Source organism: Heterodontus francisci, unplaced genomic scaffold, assembly GCF_036365525.1.
Source record: "Heterodontus francisci isolate sHetFra1 unplaced genomic scaffold, sHetFra1.hap1 HAP1_SCAFFOLD_121, whole genome shotgun sequence".
NCBI lineage: Eukaryota > Metazoa > Chordata > Chondrichthyes > Heterodontiformes > Heterodontidae > Heterodontus > Heterodontus francisci.
The window spans coordinates 2,632,120-2,650,268 of NW_027140425.1; the positions used below are offsets into that span (position 1 = coordinate 2,632,120).

At 45.9% G+C, this 18,149-nt stretch overlaps 1 non-coding gene across 1 annotated transcript; it reads right to left on the reverse strand.

Annotated features, from left to right (window-relative positions):
• Positions 1 to 1,215: 1,215 nt before the first annotated feature.
• Positions 1,216 to 1,287, reverse strand: trnac-gca (transfer RNA cysteine (anticodon GCA)). Its single transcript has one exon. It is a non-coding gene; the product is annotated as a tRNA-Cys (tRNA).
• Between the last annotated feature and the right edge of the window lie 16,862 nt (positions 1,288 to 18,149).

Below are 18,149 nucleotides of genomic sequence, written 5' to 3' on the forward strand. Positions count from 1 at the left end.
TTCGATCCTCGAGCTGCACAATTTTTACTGACATTATTTACCCAGCATTGAAGGATTGGATTGGACTGGAATAGAGAGACATCAAGGATGGGAAATATTTATATCTTCTGTATTTAGCTTATTCACTGCAGAGTGTTTCCTGACAACACAGAGCATGTGCAGAGCGATCGTCGACATCATCAGTGCATCCAAACATTTGTCAGCTTGCCAGTATGAATCTGCGCATGCGTGCACCGACGTCACCACGCACCGACACAAGAAGGAATGACGTCCAAACATTGCCTCACCCCTCAGTGGCTGCGATCGTCATTTCCATTCCCCACAAAATACCGTGCTTCGGCCGCTCACTCCCGGCCTCGCTGCTTCTGTCCCCTGGACCGCTGCCATCCCACCTCCACCTCAGCTTAGCTTATTCACTATCTCATTCCGTCCTTTCCCCCAGCTTTTGACTCTCTCGGGGCCTGGTGAACATTTGATTTGATGCAATTGTCCTAAACTGAAGCCTTTCCACATCTCTGGGCGGTCAGATACACTCTGTCTGTTTGTTCCTGCTTGTGACCATTAACGGGAACAGCCGCAAATTCAACCTTTATCAGCAAACGGAAGATTATTAAAATGTATTCTGGATTACTCCAGCCCAGTGACAAAGATGCAATGGATGTTATTCAAAATAAGTTCTCTGACATTCTGTGTGCATCTAAAAGTTGGATTTGAAGTGTTAGGAAAACATGTCAAAATAATAACCGAACATCTGCCAGCACTTACGGCGTTCAAATCCACAGCCTCGGTGTTATTAACACTGCGTTCTCGTCAACTGAACTAAGGAGCTGTGCAGACGGAGCCGGGTGTGGGATGAGCCCCACTCTGGGTCGTTGGTGTTTTACTTCGCACACTTGCTGACAGAGTTATTGTATAAACAATGGAGATAGCACATCCCTGAAACATTGTTCCGATAGAAAACTGAGAAATAAGAACTGAGCGTGGAAATTGAACGGATCCAGAAATAAGAACTTTAATCTATTAAAGTCGATTTTGAAATTGAACAATACACGAACAGTTCCGAAAGGTCACTGACCCGAAACATTAACTCTGCTTCTCTTTCAACAGATGCTGCCAGACCTGCTGAGTGGTTCCAGCATTTCTTGTTTTTATCCCAACAGAGCGAACTCTCTTCTGATATAAAATCCAGCAGCTTGAGCTGCTGTAAAACTTCACTGAGCCTGACGTGATTTGAACACGCAACCTTCTGATGTGCAGTTAGACGCGCTACCGTTGCGCCACAAGCTCACAAACAAAGATCTGTGTCCCATTCTTGATAGAATCACTTCTTGTTTCGATTCAGTGAATTGCAATTTAATTCAATCCTCATCTGCTCTCCACTCTGTCAGTTCAATACTTTATTCAAACTGATACTTGGAGTTCTGTTTTACAGGGTGTCTTCTGTTTAAGTATTTACTGGACTCACTACTCTGATTAATCAGACTTTTTGCTGCTAACTGCTGCTTGATACAAAGTGCCCATGAGTTCAGGAATTTCTCCTGGGGAACTGAGTCGGATTTGGCTCAACCATTAAATCCACAAAGTTATTGTCACTGCTGCTGTGCAGGATTTAAAGGAAGGGATTGACCCAAAATGATTTTAAATGATTACTGACAAATCAGGGCAAAAGGCAGGGCTGACTCCTGTCCAAAATACTGATCAAAACTTTCAGTTTTAAGGAGGTGATGGAGTGTTACAGGTGGAGGAGTTTAGGCAGGAATTCCAGAACACCAGGCCTATATAAATATTGCATCATTTTCTCATGTACCTGCTATTGGACCAGAGGATTTTCCAAAATTTTACATCAACATAAATAAGGTTATTAGAAGCAAGTAAAATATCATTAAAATGGTCCAACATGTTCTGGATTGTTTTCTCTAATACCAGCTGTACAATCACCACAAATTTAATGTAGCTTCACACGGTGGGATTGCGTGTTCCAGTTCTATAAATGCACTTTGAACCCAATAACTTGATTTATTTCTAATGGGTTGGCTGGAGGTACATGATCATCTAAATATTTAAGAATTTTATGTGAAATGAATGCAAGGAAAAGCATTAGGGTGTGATTTACTGGATAACAGCGGAGCTGGCAATGTTTGGGAAATACTTGCTTGCAGCCAAAGCACACATTGACAATTTGGAACTGTGTGACAATGAATCCTAAATGAGGAAACTAGACTCTGCCTCTGTCACCAGGTGGGCTTAAAACACCAACACTACAGGTAATAGCTGAACACACTAACCGATTGTTTGACAGAGTTAGTCGCTATCATTAAGTACCCTGAGCCAGGGTGGCAACGAACAGATCTCTTCCCCGTTCCACACGATTTCCGACATGTTCGCTGTACCTTCTACTGTGAAAACAGACACAAAATATTTGTGTAAACTCTCTACCATTTTCTTTCTCCCCACAATAAATTTCTTGTCTCTGCATCGAAGGAATCTGTTTGTTATTGTTGAGCTTTTTGTATACTAGTAAAACCTTTTATAACTTGTTTCTTGACAGTTTACTCTCAGATTCCATTTTCTCCCTCTTTATCAATTTCCTACTCCTCATTTGGTGTTTTTTTTAAATCCTCCCAATTCTTAATATTAATATTAACTTGGCATCAGGTGGCAGGACTGTATCTCCAACGCAGAAGTCCTCAAGGCAGCCAACATTAACAACAACAACAAACAAGAACAAAGAACAGTACAGCACAGGAACAGGCCATTCGGCCCTCCAAGCCTGCGCTGATCTTGATGCCTGCCTAAACTAACACCTTCTGCACTTCCGGGGCCCATATCCCTCTATTCCCTTCCTATTCATATATTTGCCAAGATGTCTCTTAAACGTCGCTATCGTATCTGCTTCCACCACCTCCCCTGGCAGCAAGTTCCAGGCACTCACCACCCTCTGTGTAAAAAACTTGCCTCGCACATCCCCTCTAAACTTTACCCCTCGCACCTTAAACCTATGTCCCCTAGTAACTGACTCTTCCTTAGCATATACACCCGACTGAGCAGCGGCACTTGAGATAGCTTGGCCATGTGAGCCGCATGGAAGATGGCAGGATCCCCAAGGACGCATTGTACAGCGAGCTCGTCACTGGTATCAGACCCACCAGCCGTCCATGTCTCCAATTTAAAGACGTCTACAAACGGGACATGAAGCCCTGTGACATTGACCACAATCGAAGAGACTTAGCAGTTGGCAGGAAAAAAGACAGAAATGTAAGGAGAGAACCAACTGTGTATCAGCCTTGACAACCGATTTTATCTGCAGCACCTGTGGAAGAGTCTGTCACTCTAGAATTGGTCTTTATAGCCACTGCAGGCACTGCTTCTCAAACCACTGACCACCTCCAGGTGCTTACCCACTGTCTCTCGAGACAGGGAGGCCAAAGAAGAATATTATCTTGTGTTTGAGACACTTTTAATCAGCTTCATGGACACATTCTTCAATCATCCCTTCTCCCACATTGCTTCTCCCTCTTTCATTGATTCTTTATTCCTTACAATCCAGAAATGGTTAGGAATCAGAGCTCACCCCCGAATTCTCTGCACACACCCCGCACCACCATCCACACCCCACCACCCAACCGTCTTTTACCCTGTTGGATCCAAGACAGCACTCAATAAATGACACTCTATATAAACACAGAGAGTTGCCTCACAATGTTGGACACAGAGTGTTTATGAAAGGTATTCACAGATCGTGTTACTGAGTCCACAGAGCAGGACAGGCCCAGGCTCCAGCCGCAGTCTGTGCTGTGTTAGCTGATGTCACCTGGTGTGATACCGAGTCACACAGAGCAGGAAAGGGCCTGGTTGTATTCATGGCCTGTGTTGAGTGAACTGATCGCACCCAGTGTGGTACGGAGTCACACAGAACAGAATGGGCCCAGGCTCCTTCCTCAGCCTGAGGGATGATAGTTCATCTCACACGGTGTTGTACAGAGCCCCACACAGAACAGGAAAATCCCAGGCTCCATCCCCAGCCTGTGGTATTTTACTTTATCACACCTGGTATGGTACGGAGCCCCCAGAGCAGGAAAGATCCAGGTTCCATCTCCGGCCTGTGTTGAATTAGCTGATCTGACCTGGTTGGCACTGAACCACAATCAGGGGAGGATGGGCCGAGGCTCCCTGGCCTGTGGTGTGTTAGTTATTCTCATTTGATGAGGCACTGAGCACCATATAGAGCAGGAAGGGCCTGTGCTCAATGAACTGATCTCACCCTTCAGGGAAAAGGATTAAAGAAGGTTGAGAAAGAAAATAATCTCAAGCAGTTGTCTGGGTGTTCCATTGCACAGATCTCTATAGGTACATGAGCAATACTGTGAAGTGATAGCTGGAGTAAATAGATTAATGTGAATATACTGCCAGGACAGCAGGTGAATAACTTTGGGATGTTTTTACAATGGTGCAAAAACCCCTGAACAGGAACCAGGAGAATTTCTTCTTTCCTTTATTTGGTTTCCCTTCTCAGACTTCAGCTTGTCTTTTGCTGGCTTCCCACGTTCTGTCATTATTGAGTAGCCTTTGCAAGTTTAACAATTTGCCAATTTGCTCTCTCTAAGAGCTTGCCATCTTAGTCTTGATGATTTGCAGGTCATAATGATCTGGGAGATGATGTTTTGTCCATGTTTGTGAAGTTGTAATTCTGGCTCAGACTTCTGAGTCTTATCATGTAGTGGTCAAGAGTCTCACATTTATCTTGCCTTGTTTGCCTGAAGACATAAATTTCATAGTGAGGATTTGCCCTTTGTTGAGAATATCTTGTTAGAGCATTCTTCACTGCATCATAATCATCATCGCTTCCGGTGTCTCTGAGTGTATTGAAAGTATTGTCGACTTTTGGTTCAGCAGAGTGTAGGAGTAACGTTCTCTTTCTTCTGGGTGTATTGATATCGAATGCCCCTTTCGGAGTTCAAATCTTGCTAAGTATTTTCTCCAGTGTGGCCCTGGATTACTGTGTGTCTCTGTAAAGGCTGGAAAGACTGGCTGTCATTGTACACACATGGTGATTGCTATTTATTTAAATCTGAAATTGTCAATGCAAGTCTTGTGTATTTCCCTGGTTGTCTGTGTGGTTTCCTTTTTTGATCCTCAATGCCAGAGAAATATGGTGTTGTGCTGTGTTCATAAGTCTTCATTAAATGATGCCCCAGGCTTTATATTCAAATTAAATACAAACAGTACTTATCATCTTACTTATCGACATGATCTCAGGTCCAGGTCTTTTCCTTACTGGTGTGTGTGTGTGTGTGTGTGTGTGTGTGTATGCGTGTGTGTGTATGATATGTGTGTGTATGCGTGCATGTGTGTGCGCGTGTATGTGCACGTGTGCCTCTATGTGTGTGTGTGTACATGTGTGTGTATGTGTGTGTGCATGTGCGCGCGTGTGCATGTGCGTGTATGTGTGTGTGTGCGCGCGTGTGCCTCTATGTGTTTGCATGCATGTGTGTGTGCGTGTGTACATGCATTGCAAGCCATGTGTTGAATGTGTCTTTCAAAATGTAGTTTCTTTACAAATGTATGATGATGGCATGAGTTGCAGCAGTGGCTTGGTCTCGAAAAGAATACAGTTTCTCAAAGGTGAAGTCACCATTACACTACATTGCAGACAGTGAGCAGCCCTGTTGTTGACTCCTTCCTTCTGCACTGCAGCACCCAGGTACACATTGCACAGTGGCAAGACCAAAGCTTTGTGAGCTCGGGGCTTGGTCCCTCACTTCCAGCCCCTTGGGAGGAAGGGTTTAAATGACGTCCCATCTGGAATGTACATCTGGAATGAACATTCACCCTTGAACCCCTCAGTGAATCAAGGTGTTCTTCTTAAATCTTTTCCGGGTGCTCCTACGTGGTGCTCCCCCCGCTCTGTCAGCTGAGGTGGAGACAGGCTGCTGACCTTGCTGCCCCATGGCTTGGGATGACATTGGCGGCCTTCCTCTTGCTGCCTGAGGCCTGGAGGGCCCCGGCACACTGAGGGCCTCCTGCACAGGTACAGGGACCCCCTCTGTCATCGAGGGTGATGGAGGCAGGCACTGGCATCACTGGTGTCACTGGCAGAGGGGCTTTGGAGCTACTGTCTACACCAGGAGCACCCAGAGAGGACACCCCCAGATTTAGCAGCCAGCTGCTCCTCCCCCTTATAAGACACACTTGTACCTCCCTGCTGACCTGAGAGGGACGTGGACCTGGTGGAGAGTTCAGGTGCCTCGTCCCCCTTCTCACCTTGTCACCGCTGGATGGAGCTCATGGACAAAGTGATGGAGTGCAGGTCTGCGAACATCTCCGGCAGCCACTGATTGGTCGGCTGGATCTGGCTCTCCATGACAGTCACCAATCTCTCAATGGAGGAAGCCAGACACACCCCCATCAGAGACAGTGCAGCACCCAAGGCCTGGATGCACTCCTCCATCGTCCGTGCTTGGGTACACATAGCCTCTGGCAACTCTGCCAGATGTTGCCTGACCTCTCACTGCAGCTGCAGCATTTCCCGTGTTGCTGATGACACCAGAGGCACGTTATCAGCTTCAACTCGCTGATAGTTTTGGAACTGAGCAGATTTCCTTTGCTTGATTCTAAAACATGGAACTCAGTCTGACATGGGGACCCATGGGAGGATTTAAAATAACTTGGATGATCCCTAGGACTGGTGGAGGAGTATTCAATACCTCTATTTATTTGCTAACCACAAGTAACAGAGAAAACAGAAACTGTAATTGAACAAGCCGATATCTAAAATCTTCTCCCATAGATCAGATACTCTCGCAATATGTCTTGCCACATTCAAAGATTGATGCACATGAACCCCAAGTCCCTCTATTCCTGCACACTCTTTATAACTGTGCCATTAAGTATATATTGCCTCAGCCTATTCCTTCTGCTAAAATGCATCACCTCACACTCGTCACTATTAAATTCCATCTGCCACCTGTCTGCCCATTCTGCTAGCCTATCACTGTCCTGTTGCAGGCAGTTCATTTCATCCTCACTGTTTGCCACTCCTCCATGTTTGGTGTCATTGGGATATTTTGAGATTCAACTCTATATTCCAAGATCCAAGTCATTTATCTGTAGCAAAAAAAAGAAGTGGTTTTAGCACTGACCCTTGGGGAACAGCACTGTCGACTATCCTCCAGTCTGACCGAGAACCATTTAATACTTTCTTTAAATTTCCAAAATATACTTTATTCATAAAAATCTGTAAAAATTGCATTCCCAAACAGTTCAAAACAGTATCAAGTCAAAAAATACAAACAGTGCAAAGGTGATCAGCTTCCTTCTTTACAATCATGAGTTGCCTCACAACCCTTCCATTTCATTGTCATGCCATATACATTTTTACATTTTACAGCACACAAACTTTTCCTGATACAGTTCGAGGGGTTTCCCATGGATCCAGCCCCTCAGTTCAGCCTGGTGGGGGGACCTTACACAGTGGTCTTTCACCATTGAGCCTTTGCTGCGGCTGCCCTAAGCTTTAGTGCGTCCCTCACCACGTAGTCCTGGACCTTGGAATGTGCCAGTCTGCAACATTCGGTGGTGGACAACTCTTTGCGCTGGAAGACCAGCAGGTTTCGGGCAGACCAAAGGGCGTCTTTCACCGAATTGATAGTCCTCCAGCAGCAGTTGATGTTTGTCTCGGTGTGCGTCCCTGGGAACAGCCCGTAGAGCACAGACTCCTGTGTTACAGAGCTGCTTGGGATGAACCTCGACAAAAACCACTGCATCTCTTTCCACACCTGCTTTGCTAAGGCACATTCCAGGAGGAGGTGGGCAACGGTCTCTTCCGCACCACAGACACCGCGGGGGCATTGCGCGGAGGGGGTGAGACTTCGGGTGTGCATGAAGGATCTGACGAGGAGAGCCCTTCTCACCACGAGCCAAGCTACATCTTGGTGCTTGCTTGAAAGTTCTGGTGATGAGGCATTCCGCCAAATGACTTTGACGGCCTGCTCGGGGAACCATCATACAGGATCCACCGTCTCCTTTCCCCGTTGGGCCTTGAGGACATTCTGTGCAGACGACTGCCTGATGGATCGGTGGTCAAAGGTGTTTTCCCGCAGAAACTGCTCCACGAAGGATAGGTGGTACGGCACGGTCCAACTGCATGGAGCGTTCCGCGGCAATGTGACCAGTCCCATCCTTCGCAACACCGGGGACAGATACAACCTCAGCACGTAGTGACACTTGGAGTTGGCGTACTGGAGGTCTACACACAGCTTGATGCAGCCGCACACGAAGGTGGTCATCAGGATGAGGGCGACGTTGGGTACATTTTTCCCGCCCTCATCCAGAGATTTGAACATCGTGTCCCTCCGGACCCGGTCCATTTTAGATCCCCAGATGAAGCGGAAAATGGCTCAGGTGACCACCACAGCGCAGGAGTGGGGTATGGGCCAGACCTGCGCCACATACAGCAACAACGTGAGCGCCTCGCACCTGATGACCAGGTTCTTACCCACAATGGAGAGAGATCGCTGCCCCCACATGCCCAACTTTTGTCGTACCTTGACTACTCGCTCCTCCCAGGTTTTGGTGCACGCCCCGGCCCTTCCGAACCATATCCCCAGCACCTTCAGGTAATCTGACCTGACGGTGAAGTGGACAAAGGATCGGTCAGCCCAGTTCCCAAAGAACATGGCCTCGCTCTTGCCGTGGGTAACTTTGGCTCCCGAGGCCAGTTCGAACTGGTCGCAGATGCTCATCAGTCTGCGCACGGACAGCGGATCCGAGCAGAAGACGGCGACGTCATCCATGTACAGGAGGGAGGTTTTGACCTGAGTGCCTCCGCTGCCTGGGATTGTCACCCCTCTTATGCTCGCATCCTTCCTAACAAAGAACCATTTACTACAACTCGCTATTTTCTGTCCTTAATCCAATTTTGTACAAAGCTGCCTGATTGTCGGTGCTGTTACTCAGTGTCCTTGTGCCATTGTGCAGTGAGGGTGAGTCTGTCAGCACGTGTGTTGATGAGCCTGGGATCCTTGAGCAATCTGACTACAATCGTATTTTTACAAAAATTTGGGGAAATGAACATATTTCACGAGCAGGCAGCTGGAATTTGAAACAGCCAGTGGCAGACTGGTACAGCGGAAGTGTGTTGGGCCCTTAAACCAGAGGTCGAAACCATTCTCTGCTTTTTTGTAGTAACACAAACAGGTCACTTTCAAAACATCTAGTGTTTATCCACAATGACATCATGCTTCTTACTTTACTGCAATGAGCTTTTTTCTTCCAGAGATCATATCAATCAGCAACAAATCTCACAAATCACCGAGTCTCTCCCCCTTTGTCAACCCCTTCCTGCAGAGTCTCCGTTCCACCACCAGATGGTGATGTTGGCCACAATAAAACCAGGGCAAATGGTCACAGTGAGGAGACGGTCAGTAACAGAAAATAAAACAGTAACAGGGAAACCTTGACACAACAACAGGGGACATCTTTACACAACAGAAAACATATTTACACAACAGGAAATACCTTGACACAACAGGGAGAACTCAATAAAATATAAATGCCTTGATTCTCCATCTCAGTCTTGTTGTCTGTCTGTTTCTCTCTCTCTGCGTCCCTCACTTTTGCTTCCTCACAGTCTATTGGTTTTCTGTGCGTTTTTCTCTCTGTCCCATTGTCGATGGTGTTACTCAGCGTCCTTGTCTCATTGTGTAACCAGGCTGAGCCTCCCAGCACCTGTGTTGCTGTAATAAAAACAGAAAATGCTTGAAATACTCAGCAGGTCTGGCAGCATCTGTGGAGAAAGAAACAAAGTTAACGTGAGGTAACGAAACAGATCTGAAATGTTAACTGTTCTCTCTGCACAGATGCCGCCAGACCTGCTGACTATTTCAAGCATTTTCTGTTTATGTTTCAGATTTCCAGCATCTGCAGTATTATGCTTTTGTACGTGTGTTGCTATGTCTGGGACTGTTTGAGTGCAATGCTATTGCTTTATAAACAGCGTTGAAACAAACATTTATCTAGTTAACACACAGCACTAATACACAGCTGGATATAAACAGCAGCCTGCAGCAGAGGGTGCAGTGGAAGTTTATTAACACAAATAATTCACCAACACTATATTTACTGCTATCCTCAATCACACCACACTTCATCTTAACACGTTTTACTCTTTATTTACATCAACTTCTTGCTTCCAGTAAACACTTCAATTTGGAACACAGCTTCCAAATCAACTTTATTCACAAACCCGAACACAAACTGCAAATGCTGCAAACACACACTAGCCCAGATTTTCCCCTTTCTGTCAACCCATTCCTGCATCACTGCCTCTCCACCAGCAGTTGTCGCTAGAATCATACAATCAGAGAATGGCGAAAGCACAGAAGGTGGCCGTTCGGCCTGTCGAACCCGTCCTGGCTCTCCGCTAGAGCAACTCACCTCGTCTCACTCCCCAATCAGTTCAATTTTGGTGGTGGGAAAACTTCTCAAAAGAATAATTCGGGACAAAATTAATTGTCCCACGGACAAATGTGGGTTAATTCCAGAAGGTCAGCATGGATTTCTTAAGGGAAAATCATGTTTAACTGTCCTGCTGGAGTTTTTTGATGAGGTAACAGAGAGGGATGATGAGGGCAATGCTGTTGATGTGGTGTACATGGACTTTCAAAAGGTCTGGCAGCATCTGAAAGGTCACTGACGTGAAATGTTAACTCTGCTTCTCTCTCCACAGATGCTGCCAGACCTGCTGAGTATTTCCAGCACATTTTGTTTATATTTCAGATTTCTAGCATCTGCAGTATTTTTATTTAATTGACCGTCAAAAGGAGTTTGAAACAGTGCAACACAACAGACTTGTGAGCTAAGTTATAACTCATGGAATAAAAGGGACAGTAGTAACATGGACATGGAATTGGCTGAGTGACAGGAAACAAAGAGTAGTGAGCAATGGATATTTTTCAGGCGAGAGGAAGGTTTGCAGTGGAGTTCCCCAGGAGTCAGTGTTGGGGCCCTCGCCTTTCCTGATATATGTGAATGACCTAGACCTGAGTGCACAGGGCACAATTTCAAAGGTTATGGATGATACGAAAATAGGAAGCATTGTGAACTGTAAGGAGGATAGTGTCAAACTTCAAAAGGACATAGACAAGTTGGTGGAATGGGAGGACAGATGACAGGTGAAGGTCAATGTAGAGAAATGTGAATTGATTCATTTTGGTAGGAAGAACATGGAGAGACAATATCGAATAAAGGGTACAATTCTAAAGGGGGTGCAGGAGCAGAAGGACCTGGGGGTATAAGTCATCCAAGGTGGTGGAATTGGTGGAGAGAGCGGTTAATAAAGCATACAGTGTCCTCGGCTTTAGTGATAGAGGCATAGAGTACAAGAACAAGGAGGTCATGTTGAACTTGTACAAGACACTAGCCTTAGCTGAAATACTGAGTCCAGTTCTGGGCGCACACTTTAGGAAAGATGTGAAGGCATTGGAGAGATTATGGAAAAGATTCATGAAAATAGTTCCAGGGCTGGGGCAGCACAGTGGTGCAGTGGTTAGCACTGCAGCCTCACTGCTCCAGAGACATGGGTTTGATTCTGGGTACTGCCTGTGCGGAGTTTGAAAGTTCTCCCTGTGACCACGTGGGTTTTCACCGGGTGCTCTGGTTTCCTCCCACAGCCAAAGACTTGCAGGTTGATAGGTAAATTGGTCATTCCAAATTATTCCCAGTGGTGGCAGGGATTACTGCAGTGTTAGGATCAATGAGTGGTTGTTGTTCAGCACAGACTTGGTGGGCCAAATGGCCTGTTTCAGTGCTGTATCTCAAAATAAAAAATAAATAAAAATAAATGAGGAACTTCAGTTATGAAGATAGATTGGAGAAGTTAGGACTGTTTTCCTTGGAGAAAAGAAGGCTAAGAGGTGATTTCATAGTGGTATTCAAAATGATGAGGGGTGTGGACAGAGTGGATAGGGAGAAACTGTTCCCACTTGTGAAAGGATCGAGAACGAGAGGGCACAGATTTAAAGTCATTGGTAAAAGAAGCAAAAGCGACATGAGGAAAAACTTTTTCACGCAGCGAGTGGTTAAAGTATGAACTGCCTGAGAATGTGGTGGAGGCAGGTTCAATTGAAGAATTCAAAGGGGAATTAGACTGTTATCTGAAAAGGAAGAATGTGCAGGATTATGGGGAGAAGACGGGGAAGTGACATGAGGTGAATTGCTCATTTGGAGAGTCAGTGCAGACACGATGGGCCAAATGGCCTCCTTCGGGGCAATAACAATTCTGTGATTCCAATATTCAAGACATTTATATATAATAAAAGCAAAATACTGCGGATGCTGGAAATCTGAAATAAAAACAAGAAATGTTGGAAATACTCAGCAGGTCTGGCAGCATCTGTGGAGACAGAAGCAGAGTTAACGTTTCAGGTCAGTGACCCTTCTTCAGAAATAATTAATATTAGAAATGTAAAAGGTTATCAGCAAGTAAAGTGGGGGTGGGGCAAAGGAGAAGGTGTAAATCGGACAAGGTCACAGAATAGCTGACCAGAAGGTCATGGAGCAAAGGCAAACGATATGTTAATGGTGTGTTGAAAGACAAAGCATTGGTACAGCGTGATGCCACTACCAAACGCATCTTCCCCTCCCTTCTCCTGTCAGCCTCATTAGTTCTGTGAATAATACAATGATTTAATAGACAAAGTTTTGAAACATTCCTGCCCATAAATCTTGGTAACAGAGAGTGTGTGGATCTCCTGACTCAGAATGTTTAATGGATACAGTCCTCAGATCCGACAAGGAACCCCTGAACATCCACAGTGAAGACAGTGTGGATGAGGAAATGTAAGAGCCGGGAGCTGAAACTCAGGGACGGCCGAGCTCTCCTGTCATTGAGCTTGTGTGTCTGCTCTGCTCGCCGCACTTCCGGCTCTACTTTGTTTCCAATGAAAAGAAGAAAAGGGCCGTTCGGTTTTCCTCTCACTGACAGCGTGTTTCACTCGGGTTAATATAACCCGGGACTTTTGCTGCTGAAATGAATTCTGCAAGGTCCCAGCAAACACACCGGCTCCCTCCTTTCTCCCCTCTTTCTATCGGATTGTTTTCCCAGGAGGGGCTCAATAATAACAAACTCCCTGCAGGGAATGACCGCAAATTGAGCATCTAAATGGGGCAAGTGGGCAGCTTTCTGGGTTCTAGGTTCCCCCTACCCCGCCCCTCCCTCCCTCCAGTCCAAGCCCCTCTTCACTTTCTTTGGGACTTTGATGAGGGTGAAATGGGGAAAGTTCCCATTGATGTTTGAATGCTGAATTGCTGCAGAGATCTGCGCACGCGCGCTGTAGCCCCGCCCCCTGTGAGACGTCACAACGAGGAGTGGAGCGCATGCGCAGACTTTCCCCAACCCAGTCTGTGAGGCCATTCACTCAATCAGGGCAAGATGCTTTAAATCAGCTGCTAATGGAGACTTCCCGGGCCCGGGGGAAGGGAACAAACAGCATCTGCTTCCAGCAGCCACTGCTTTGGGAGCGTGTCCGCAGATGTGCTCAGAGATTAGCATTGAGTGGTGGGAAGTTGAGGGGGAGTCGGGGAGTGTTTGTAACAGACACTGTGGAGCAGGAGCTGCTCCCGGAACATGGAGTGAGCCGGGGACACGGGGAAGGGAGAGTTCATTCTCGGACAGTGTCTGTACAGGCTCAGGGAGACACAATGGGAAGAAATCACTATTGAAAATCACTGACAATTTCACCACCCAAAGGAGAGGGACTTTTCCTGCTTTAGTTCCAGTCTCTCACTGTTTGTTGGATTGTGAACAGTGGAGGAAAAATAGCCGCAAAATAACGATGTGGACAGTTAGACAAAGAACATTTATTGCAGACACCAGGTGAGAAGTGTGAAAGGCACATTTTAAATAGTGGCTGCTTGTTTTCCGTTGAAATAGAAATGTGACTGTGGAAAGGTAACTGCTCTACCGGACAGTCCCAGTCATTGAGCAGTGCAGGGCTTGTGTTGTTTCTGAATGTCACAAACTTGTTGTAAAACCTCTGCAAACACCTGGTAAACAGAAGCTGAATACTGCAGTACTGCAGTGGAGTCAGACACTGACACTGTTTGTGTTCTTGGTTTTCATTTTGTGATTGTTCATAATGATTATTATTGGGACGATTACATTGATCGCTTTTGTATCTTCTATCTCACCAGTTCTTTCATTCCTGCAGGAAAATACATGAAGGAACCTGAATGGATGTGGTGATTCTTGGACACAAGGAAAAGTGCAGTGATCTCGTTCCAACACACTGTCGGTACAGGATCACTCCCAAAGCACAGAGATACTGCCAGCTCATCAGTTCCACTGGAACAAACAAAAGAAGTAGTCAGACAGACACTGATCCCAAAGTCGAGAGACACATTTTCAATCCAACAGTCAAACAACAGCAGGAGAGACAGAAGTTGTTTCCATTTCACTCCAATTCAGTACAGCTGACAGGTTGATACATCAATCGCAGTCCAAAAACAAACTCACTATCAGATCTCAATAAACTCTGTCACCATGGTTACATTTTAAATATAAAATCTGAAATAGAACAGACAAAATTTACATGATTGAAAGGTACAGAATGAATGCAAGGAGGCTTCAAGGGGATTTGGACAGGCTAAGTGAATGGGCTAGAACATAGCAGATGGAATATCATGTGAATAAGTGTGAAGTTCTCCACTTTGGTAGAATAAACAGAAAGACAGAGTCTTTCTTAAATGGTAAGAGGCTGGGAAGTGTCGATGTCCAAAGGGACCTGGGTGTCCTTGTTCATGAGACACTAAAAGTTAGTGTGCAGGTGCAGAAAGCAATTAAGAGGCAACTGGTATGTTGGCTTCATTGAAAGGGGATTTGAGTGCATGAGTAAAGATGTATTGCTTCAATTGTATAAAGTCTAGATGAGACCGCACCTGGAATATTCCGTACAATTTTGGTTTCCTTATCTAAGGAAGGATAGACTTGTCATAGAGGGAGTGCAACGGAGATTCACCAGACTAATCCCCTGGGATGGTGGGGTTGTCTTCTGATGAGAGACTGCAGAAACTGGGCCGAAATTCTCTAGAGTTTTGAAGAATGAGAGGTGATCTCATTGAAACTTTCAAAGTCACTTTCAAGCCTTTCAGTGCAGCAGCTTTTTCGGGAGCAGCGTGTGAGCGAGTGAGCAGCTGGAAAAGTCAGTTTGAAAGTAAATTTAATTTCCTTTTGTTTTTCGGCGGAGGCCAGGGGGCTGCTGGGTAAGTAAAACACTATATATTTGGGTGGTTTAAAATAACTTTCCTTTCAGTGCAGCAGCTTTTTCGGGAGCAGCGTGTGAGCGAGTGAGCAGCTGGAAAATTCAGTTTGAAAGTAAATTTAATTTACTTTTGTTTTTCGGCGGAGGCCAGGGGGCTGCTGGGTAAGTAAAACACTATATATTTGGGCGGTTTAAAATAACTTTCCTTTCAGTGCAGCAGCTTTTTGGGGAGCAGCGTGTGAGCGAGTGAGCAGCTGGAAAAGTCAGTTTGAAAGTAAATTTAATTTCCTTTTGTTTTTCGGCGGAGGCCAGGGGGCTGCTGGGTAAGTAAAACACTATATATTTGGGCGGTTTAAAATAACTTTCCTTTCAGTGCAGCAGCTTTTTCGGGAGCAGCGTGTGAGCGAGTGAGCAGCTGGAAAAGTCAGTTTGAAAGTAAATTTAATTTCCTTTTGTTTTTCGGCGGAGGCCAGGGGGCTGCTGGGTAAGTAATACACTATATATTTGGGCGGTTTCTGAACCCGAGACACCACACTTGTAGTGTCTCCCACCTGCCCTCCTCCTCTAACCAAAAAAAAGGACTCGGTGGGGTGTTTATAAGGTAAGGCTTTTTCGATTTCTCTGGTTTTATTGTGATTGGTAAAAACTTTTCGTTCCTTTTTCATTTAACTAAGTTTAAACTTAAGATTAAAAATGGCAGGAGATCTCAGACCCGTATCATGCTCCTCTTGCTCAATGTGGGAGCTCAGGGACATGACTGATGACCCTGGCTCCTTCACGTGCAGGAAGTGTGTCCAGCTGCAGCTCTTGTTAGACCGCATGACGGCTCTCGAGCTGCGGATGGACTCACTTTGGAGCATGCGCGATGCTGAGGAGGTAGTGGATAGCACGTTTAGTGAATTGGTCACACCGCAGATTAGGATTGCTGAGGGAGAAAGGGAATGGGTGACCAAAAGGCAGAGAAAGAGCAGGAAGGCAGCGCAGGACTCCCCTGCGGTCATCTCCCTCCAAAACAAGTATACCGTTTTGGATACTGTTGAGGGAGATAGCTCACCAGGGGAAGGCAGCAGTAGCCAGGTCCATGGCACCGTGGCTGGCTCTGCTGTTCAGAAGGGCCGGAAAAAGTGTGGAAGGGCTATAGTCGTAGGGGATTCGATTGTAAGGGGAGTAGATAGGCGGTTCTGTGGTCGAAAACGAGGCTCCCGAATGGTATGTTGCCTCCCAGGTGCACGGGTCAGGGACGTCTCAGATCGGCTGCAGAACATTCTAAAGGGGGAGGGTGAACAGCCAGTTGTCATTGTGCACATAGGCACTAATGATATAGGTAAAAAACGGGATGAGGTCCTACAAGCAGAGTTTAGGGAGTTAGGAGCCAAGTTAAAAAGTAGGACCTCAAAGGTAGTAATCTCAAGATTACTACCAGTGCCACGTGATAGTCAGAGTAAAAATGAAAGAATAGTCAGGATGAATGCGTGGCTTGAGAGATGGTGCAGGAAGGAGGGGTTCAGATTTTTGGGACATTGGGACCGGTTCTGGGGGAGGTTGGACTATTACAAATTGGACGGTCTACACCTGGGCCGGACTGGAACCAATGTCCTTGGAGGTGCTTTTGCTAACGCTGTTGGGGAGGGTTTAAACTAATGTGGCAGGGGGATGGGAACCAATTGAGGTCAGTTGACAGTAAGGAGGTAGTAACAAAAGCCTGTAAGGAACTAGATAATGAAGTCAGTGTGACTAAGGGGAAGAGCAGGCAGGGAGCAGATGATGAATATAAAGGGACTGGTGGTCTGAGGTGCATTTGTTTTAATGCAAGAAGTGTAGTTGGTAAGGCAGACGAACTTAGGGCTTGGATTGGTACCTGGGAGTATGATGTTATTGCTATTACTGAGACTTGGTTGAGGGAAGGGCATGATTGGCAACTAAATATCCCAGGATATCGATGCTTCAGGCGGGATAGAGAGGGAGGTAAAAGGGGTGGAGGAGTTGCATTACTGGTCAAAGAGGATATCACAGCTGTGCTGAAGGAGGGCACTATGGAGGACTCGAGCAGTGAGGCAATATGGACAGAACTCAGAAATAGGAAGGGTGCGGTAACAATGTTGGGGCTGTACTACAGGCCTCCCAACAGCGAGCGTGAGATAGAGGTACAAATATGTAAACAGATTATGGAAAGATGTAGGAGCAACAGGGTGGTGGTGATAGGAGATTTTAATTTTCCCAACATTGACTGGGATTCGCTTAGTGTTAGAGGTCCAGATGGAGCAGAATTTGTAAGGAGCATCCAGGAGGGTTTTCTAGAGCAGTATGTAAATAGTCCAACTCGGGAAGGGGCCATACTGGACCTGGTGTTGGGGAATGAGCCCGGCCAGGTTGTTGAAGTTTCAGTAGGGGACTACTTTGGGAATAGTGATCACAATTCCGTAAGCTTTAAAATACTCATGGACAAAGAAGAGAGTGGTCCTAAAGGAAGAGTGCTAAATTGGGGGAAGGCCAACTATACCAAAATTCGGCAGGAGCTGGGAAATGTAGATTGGGAGCAGCTGTTTGAAGGTAAATCCACATGTGATATGTGGGAGGCTTTTAAAGAGAGGTTGATTAGCGTGCAGGAGAGACATGTTCCTGTGAAAATGAGGGATAGAAATGGCAAGATTAGGGAACCATGGATGACAGGTGAAATTGTGAGACTAGCTAAGAGGAAAAAGGAAGCATACATAAGGTCCAGGCGGCTGATGAAAGACGAAGCTTTGAAAGAATATCGGGAATGTAGGACCAATCTGAAACGAGGAATTAAGAGGGCTAAAAGGGGTCATGAAATATCTTTAGCAAACAGGGTTAAGGAAAATCCCAAAGCCTTTTATTCATATATAAGGAGAAAGAGGGTAACTAGAGAAA